Below are 8,640 nucleotides of genomic sequence, written 5' to 3' on the forward strand. Positions count from 1 at the left end.
CGGGTTCTCCAACATCTTCTCATCCATGGCCTGATGTTTGTGGGTGCTGGACGAGTTCTCCAACATCTTCTCATCCATGGCCTGATGTTTGTTGGTGCTGGACGGGTTCTCCAACATCTTCTCATCCATGGCCTGATGTTTGTGTGTGCTGGACGGGTTTTCCAATATTTTCTCATCCATGGCCTGATGTTTGTGGGTGCTGGACGGGTTTTCCAACATCTTCTCATCCATGGTCTGATGTTTGTGGGTGCTGGACGCATCCTCTAACATCTTCTCATCCATGGCCTGATGTTTGTGGGTGCTGGACGGGTTCTCCAACATCTTCTCATCCATGGCCTGATGTTTGTGGGTGCTGGACGCATCCTCTAACATCTTCTCATTCATGGCCTGATGTTTGTCAGTGCTGGACGAGTTCTCCAACATCTTCTCATCCATGGCCTGATGTTTGTTGGTGCTGGACGAGTTCTCCAACATCTTCTCATCCATGGCCTGATGTTTGTGGGTGCTGGACGGGTCTTCCAATATTTTCTCATCCATGGCCTGATGTTTGTGGGTGCTGGACGGGTTCTCCAACATCTTCTCATCCATGGCCTGATGTTTGTGGGTGCTGGACGCATCCTCTAACATCTTCTCATCCATGGCCTGATGTTTGTTGGTGCTGGACGGGTTCTCCAACATCTTCTCATCCATGGCCTGATGTTTCTGGGTGCTAGACGGGTTCTCCAACATCTCATCCATGGCCTGATGTTTGTGGGTGCTGGACGGGTTCTCCAACATCTTCTCATCCATGGCCTGATGTTTGTGGGTGCTGGACGGGTTCTCCAACATCTTCTCATCCATGGCCTTCTTTGCTGCTTCATGCTCACGGTGCTTTTTCATCATCGTGGAGAGCTCATCGTGGACCGTTTTGTTGCATGGCTCCTGCTCCAGGGCCTTCCGTAGTGTTTGAATGGCCTCTGAGTATTTATCCTGCAAGGCCAGAACCTTGCCCATGTGAAAAAGTGCTTTCACATTTTTGGGCTGATACATCAGCACTGTGCTGCAGCACGTTAGCACTGCATCATAGACTTCTAGTTTCAGCATAGAAACAGCCATGTTGTTCAAACATTTCACTTTCATTTCCATCAGCTCGTTCACCTCTTCAGAACTAAGATCATCTATAGAAATGGACTCTGTTATTTCCATGGCAGTGCTATATTTGAGGACGGCGTAGTTGTAGGCTCTGCACCGATAAAGGACATTGCCTTGCTCCTTCTTGCAGATGGCCAGATCAATCTTCTCAGTGGGGGACAGCAGCTTCAGGTCTGGAGCATCAGTAGCTTCTAGCAGCTGCACTTCAAGTGACAGATCAGCCTTTGAAGGAATCTCAGGGTAAAGATTTCCACGAAAACCATTTGCATATCTTCCATCTGTCTTGATGACCGCATTCTCTCCTATTCCCATGACTCGCACCGCCGCATCCAGTGCCGGGATCACTTCTCTGTGTCCCAAAGTGAACCAGAACTCCGACAGCTCCTCGACCAGCGTCCCATCCAACAGATGTGTTTTTAGATTAATCTTCACAGTCTGTCCAAGACGTGGCCAACTCTCTCTTCCTCCTCCAGGCTGCAGCACCTTTTTCATTAGCAGACCATTTCCCATGATATCTAACCACTCATTAGCAGGTGGTTGGGGGTCAGTTTCTCTCGTCATGGACTGATCCATGACAATCTTATTCCCACTCTTCACGACTGGTGCACTGTCACTGCTTTGGTAGACAACCTGAAACACAAGGAAACTTATTATAAGTACTACTAAAACAAACTAGATTACCATTATTAGCTGGCAGCTTCTGAGCAGGGTTGGTGTCAGTTATGATTGTAGTCATGTAATTGATAATTAATTACAAAGATGGTGTAGTTGTAATTGTAATTTAATTTTTTTTGCTCTCGTAATCTCATTAAATTTTAGTTGAGGTGAGATCATTTTAAAAATGTATTTTACAACTGACTTAAGACCGTTATCATATGAGATGCTAACAGAAAGCTAATACAAGATAAAGGTTAACTTTTTTTTTGTTTGTTTCTCATGATAACGGGTCCTAAATTAGCTGTAAAATACACTGTTGTGATGGTGATGAATATTATTTTATGGAGACGGTGTCAGTCCCCCGACCCAAATTTCACAATGATTTTAACATAAAATCAAATAAAAGAGCTATCAATTATAAAAATCTGAAAAAAATTAAAATCTCAAATCTAGAAACACCAAAACATAAAAGCATTAGATGTGCTCTATTAAATATTAGATCACTGAGATCCAAATCTCTACTAGTAAATGACCTTATCTCAGAAAATAACTTTGATTTATTCTGTTTAACTGAAACATGGCTGTATCAAGATGAATATGTTAGTTTAAATGAAGCCACTCCTCCCAGTCATTTAAATACTCATATGCCACGAGACATAGGCCGTGGAGGTGGTGTAGCAGCTATTTATCATTCCTCTCTCCTAATCTATCCTAAACCAAAGGCCAATTACACTTCCTTTGAAAGCCTGGTTCTAAATTTATCTCATACCAAATCAAAAACCTGCCAGCCAGTCTTATTTGTGATAATTTACCGTCCTCCAGGCCCTTATTCTGAATTTCTATCAGAATTCTCTGAGTTTATATCAAACTTAGTCCTCAGTTCTGATAAAATACTGATAGTAGGAGATTTTAATATCCATGTGGACAAAGATAGTGATAGCCTGAGCTCAGCCTTTATGACCCTAATAGACTCAGTTGGCTTTTTTCAAACTATTAATGAAGCTACTCATCATTTAAATCATACTCTTGATCTTGTTCTAACATATGGCCTTGATATAAATGAACTAAAAGTCTACCCTGAAAATCCTCTGCTATCAGATCACTTTTTAATATCTTTTAACATTATCCTAGAGGATCTCGCACTGTGCAATAAAATAGTTAGGAGTAGAAATCTGTCCAATAGTGCTGTGGCTAAATTTAAAGAGGCCATTCCTGCTGCCTTAAACTCAGTGCACCATCCAATAAATAACTATGATATTAATTATAACCCCTCTCAACTGGATCTGCTTGTCGATAGCTCTGCTAGTCTACTAAAATCCACCTTGGACTCAATTGCCCCATTGAGGGAAAAAACTATTAAACGTCAGAGGAAAGCTCCGTGGTTTAGCTCTGAAACTCGCACACTCAAACAAACAACCCGTAAATTAGAGAGAATGTGGCGCTCCAATAAAACAGAGGAGTCACGAATACTTTGGCAAGAAAGCCATAGTAAATACATGACAGCCTTACGACATAGTCGATCTACATACTACTCCTCACTAATTGAAGAAAATAAAAATAATCCGAGGTACCTTTTCAGCACTGTAGCCAGGCTAACACAAAGTCAGAGCTCTATTGAGCCCATGATTCCTCTAGCCCTCAGCTGTGAGGACTTTATGACATTTTTTAACGATAAAATTCACAAGATTAGAGATAAAATTAGCCACTCCCTGCCTTCACCTGGGCCTGCTGTACCATTAAATGTAAATAGGCCTAACCTAAACTGTTTCACACATATAGGACTTCAGGAACTTAACTCTATTATTTCATCCTCCAAACCATCGACCTGCCTTTCAGATCCGATCCCAACTAAGCTGTTTAAAGAAATTATTCCCCTAGTCTGCCCATCTTTGTTGGAGACAATAAATATATCCCTATCAATAGGCTACGTGCCACAGTCCTTTAAAGTAGCTGTAATCAAACCCCTTCTCAAAAAACCTACTCTTGATTCCAGCACTTTAGCAAACTACAGGCCTATATCTAATCTTCCTTTTATTTCAAAGATTCTTGAGAAAGTTGTGGCAGCTCAGCTCTGTGAATTTCTTCAAAACAACAGCCTGTTCGAGGACTTCCAGTCAGGTTTTAGAGCTCAACACAGCACAGAGACTGCTTTAGTTAAAGTAACTAATGATCTACTCTGGGCTTCAGATGAAGGATGACTCTCAGTGCTGGTTTTATTAGATCTTAGTGCAGCTTTTGACACTATAGATCACTATATTCTACTAGAGAGATTAGAGAAATTACTTGGAATCACAGGGACTGCCCTAAACTGGTTTAAGTCCTACCTATCTGATAGGTACCAGTTTGTACACGTGAATAATAAGTCTTCTGTGTACACTAAAGTAAGCTACGGGGTTCCTCAGGGCTCTGTGCTAGGTCCAATCCTCTTCTGTATCTATATGATCCCCCTTGGTAATGTTATGAGAAAATACTCTGTTAACTTCCACTGCTATGCTGATGATACCCAACTGTATGTATCAATGAAGCCAGGTGAGACAAATCAGCTATCTAAACTTGAGGCCTGTCTAAAGGACATTAGGGCCTGGATGGACCAAAATTTTCTTCTTCTCAACTCAGACAAGACTGAGGTCATTGTACTGGGCCCACGACACCTTAGAGAAACCTATGCTAGCCTAACTGCCCTAGATGGCATTACTCTGGCACAAAGCACAACTGTTAGAAACCTTGGGGTTCTATTTGATCAGGACTTATCCTTCAACTCTCACATAAAACAAACTTCAAGAACTGCCTTCTTTCATCTCCGTAACATTGCTAAAATCAGATCTATCCTGTCTCAGGGCGACGCCGAAAAACTAGTCCATGCTTTTGTTACCTCTAGACTGGATTATTGTAATTCTCTTTTAGCAGGCTGCCCGAGCAAGTCGCTTAAGACACTTCAGCTGGTTCAAAATGCTGCAGCACGTGTACTGACTAAAACTAGGAGAAGAGATCACATTACTCCTGTATTAGCCTCTCTGCATTGGCTTCCCATAAAATATAGAATAGAATTCAAGATTCTTCTTCTCACTTATAAAGCCCTAAATGGACAGGCACCAGTCTATCTCAAGGAGCTTGTAGTGCCATACAATCCCCCCAGAACACTACGCTCTCAAAATGCTGGACTACTCATTGTTCCATTCGTCTCTAAAAGTAGTATAGGAGGAAGAGCTTTCAGTTATCAGGCCCCACTTCTCTGGAACCATCTACCAACCACGGTTCGGGGGGCAGACACCCTCTCTACCTTTAAGGTTAGGCTCAAAACATTCCTCTTTGGTAAAGCTTTTAGTTAGGAACCAGCTCATAGCTCATAATTAAGATGCAATAGGCATAGACTGCCGGGGGGGGGGGTCTGGCATGCTCGGTTGGAGAGAGGTTGGAGAGGGCGTTAAGAGAGAGGTCATTTAGGTTAGAGAGGGACCGGAGAGGGTCCCATTCCTCTCTCAAACACTCCCTCTATGTCTGCTTCTTCCCTTGTGTGTTTGCTCCTGTTCTCCTTCTGGCTTTTGTCTTGCAGGTCCGTGGGATCCTCAGTGTGGAGTTACAGAGTCTCAACAACTCTGTCTCCACCCTTTCCTCTGCACACACCCAACACAGCATAACGTGGATGGCTGTTCATCATAGGAATGGGATCCACACAAGGTTCCTGCTGCTTAACAGAAGGTTTTCCTTGCCGCCATGATGAATTCATGTTGGGTGTGGGATACATATGTATGTGTATATACGTATATATGCATATGTGTTTATCCATAAAATGAAGAGTTCGTCCTTAAGACTGCTCTACTGTAAAGTGTCTTGAGATACCATTGGTTATGATTTGACGCTATACAAATAAAGATTGATTGATTGATTGATAGATTGACTAAAAACAAATATATATCATCTAATTACTTTCCTATCTCTTGGTTATCTTAAGACTTCCTAATCAATGAAAATATAGTTTTTAATATTTTTGGTGTGGGTATCTGTGCCATTTTTATTAAAATGTGGGAAAGCTTGATATGGAACATATTTTAATTGTTTACTACATACTGTATGTGTAGAACTGTAACATGGTTCCCCAGTTTTGTTTTTGAAACTTTTTACTGACAACTTATAATTGATAGTTTTTAGAGAATTTGCATGGCAATTACAATTGACAAAGTCAATTATCTAAACTCAATTACATTTTAATTACAATTATGACAGTAAAATATTTTTAAAATTACATTTATGATTATGCCATAATTGTAATTAATTATCAATTGCATGATTACAATTATAATTGACCCCAACCTTGCTTCTGAGTCTCTATTGAAGTGTCACACTAGTCCAGACATGGGACACTGGTGCCACAGGAGCCACAAGCAGCCTTTGGTCTAATTTTGTGCTGCCATTAGCATAAACATACAAAATGACATAAATACACAAAACAATAGCAAAACAATGCACAAAATTACTCTTAAAACACACAAAAAGACTATTAAAATACACACACACAAATGACACAACAAACAAAATGATAACCAAACCACAGAAAAATATACAGGATTACATAAAACAAATACCAAAATAAACAAAAATAAATAACGTACACAAAGACAACAATAACATAAACTGGGAGAAAAATTATACAATATTACTGAAAGAAATTTACTAAATTACAGAATGATACACAAAATAATATAAAACAACAGATTCATATATTAAAACACAACAAAGACATATTAAAGGAGAGAAGAATCAGAATCATTAAGCACAACACTTGTTGTTAGATTGTCCTTTGTGCCAATAGATGGTTGTAACATGAGATTTACCGTTTAAGAGTAGCTTAGTATTAGTGACTTATCTGTGGGAAGGATGTTAATTCCGAGACGTTTTAGTCTTTCTTTGAATCAGAGGCTGTTCCAGATGTTTCCTATTCTCTCCTATCTGCAGCTTTGGTCTGTTTATTCTCTCCTGAGAAGTATCTGCTCTGTGAGCTCTGGGTTTTTAGTTCTGCCTTTTATTCTCTTTTTTAGAGTTCTACTTTTTGCTGTTCCTTTGATGTTCTCTGATGTGGAGTTCTTCCCCAGCATATCAACGGTTGTTCTAAACTCCTCAGTAACCACGGTTACATGATGTTTTTTTTTTTTTTTTAATTCAGAATGAGTTTTTTTGCATTAAGTCATTTGGAATTAAAGTCTTGTGCTTCATGTTTACATGGTAATAGTAATTCCTGAACTGATGTTTACATGGAAAACCTGTTTATTTGGCTTTAGTTAATTCCACTTAAGCCTGGGGGTTGGAAAGGCTCTGATTGGACAGGGGGCAAACATGACGTATCACGTTGATAACGTCTGAACAGTAACACACTTTGGTCCACGGAGCAGAAGAGATAGAAACTATTCACCAGTAAATAAAGTCCAGTAAAACAAAAACCAGGAATAAATAGTTGCTTCCTGGTAAAGATAGTAGCTGTAACTGTGGTGAAGGGTTCTAATGAAAGGATCTTTGTTATTGTGAGTAATTATTGTGATGAGGAATATACCAAGTTTCTTTGGTGCTGTGAACTTCGTCAGGAGTCAGCTTCACCACCTCTAGCTTTGACATTTGTTCACAGTATGAGCTTGCTTTGTCCAGATCTTTGGATAGTCGAGATTCAACGTTACGGAGTCTTGACATTACTGCCGTTTGAGGTATATTCAGAATGGGTGAGTTTGCTTACCTGAGAAGAGGAGTGGCATAGTGTCGAACACCATTAAATAGAACTCTTTTCGTTGCGGTTTTAAGAAGCTCCATGGCTTGTTTATCTTGCCTAGGTCTGATGACAACTTTCTCATTGTGTACAGGAAGGGTGTCAAGTTTCCAAAGTTTTTCAACATGGTAACGCAACTCTTCTGCAGGGGGTCCGATGGACAAGAACAAGCATTGCGTAGAGACTAGGGAATTGTGTGACTGAACTTCTCTGATTGGACCTTGGAGTGTCCATCCTAACAGGATTTTGACAGCTACAGGGGATCCAGAAGGGCCTAACCTGATTGGTAGGATTAATGAGATGAATGTGATCTGAGCCAATGAGCAATAGTGATGATGCCTTTTCTATGGATGGGAGTGGAATGTCTTTTATTTTCACTGGAGGGTTTGTACAGGATAAGTGTGGTCAGAAAGTGCCAGCTGGGTTGCAGTGCAAACATGTTTGATGGTAAAGGTCTTCTCTGGGTGTGGAGCAGGAGAGATCTGAAAACTGACAGATGAACCATGAAGAGCTTCAATGTCCTGGTGAACCGTTCTTAGTGATCATTTTTCTAATTGTCCAACCAGGTTTTGAGCAGCTGATTGAAGCAGAATTGTTCGTTGTGAACCATCATCGAGAACAGCATATGTTTTTAAAGTTCGGTCACCATTGCGGAGAATCACATTGACGACTTTAAGGAGGACACCATTGCTGTCAACTGGTCTGTCAAGGTACAGTGTCTTCACAGCAGGAACAAGAACATTGTTGGTTCTCTGATTTACATCAGAGTATCTGCAGATATCTCCTTTTGCAGGTGTCACAGAATTTCTTTAGATCATGTTGTTTCTTGTGGTGTAGAAGTGATGACAAAAAGGTGGTGTGGAAAAAGTCTTCGGACGAATGACTTGTAAGTAATATGCAGTTTATTAATACAATGAAAAGTCAAAACAGGTTATAAAAAATGAAGCCCTGCTGAGAGCTGCTGGCCAATTGATGCAAAACTCTGATCTATTCAGAGTGTGTGTTCACATATATGGTTCAAAATAAGTAAGTCCTCCTCCTTTAACATTATCTCATCACCCTATAGTGAAAACAACCCAATTCTAGTTTGTGAAAGTACA

General features: G+C 40.4%; 1 pseudogene; it reads right to left on the reverse strand.

Annotated features, from left to right (window-relative positions):
* Nucleotides 1–380: 380 nt before the first annotated feature.
* LOC114459609 (peptidyl-prolyl cis-trans isomerase FKBP8 pseudogene) lies at nt 381–6,784 on the reverse strand (annotated as a pseudogene).
* Nucleotides 6,785–8,640: the final 1,856 nt, after the last annotated feature.

This window comes from Gouania willdenowi, unplaced genomic scaffold (assembly GCF_900634775.1).
Source record: "Gouania willdenowi unplaced genomic scaffold, fGouWil2.1 scaffold_332_arrow_ctg1, whole genome shotgun sequence".
Taxonomy (NCBI): domain Eukaryota; kingdom Metazoa; phylum Chordata; class Actinopteri; order Blenniiformes; family Gobiesocidae; genus Gouania; species Gouania willdenowi.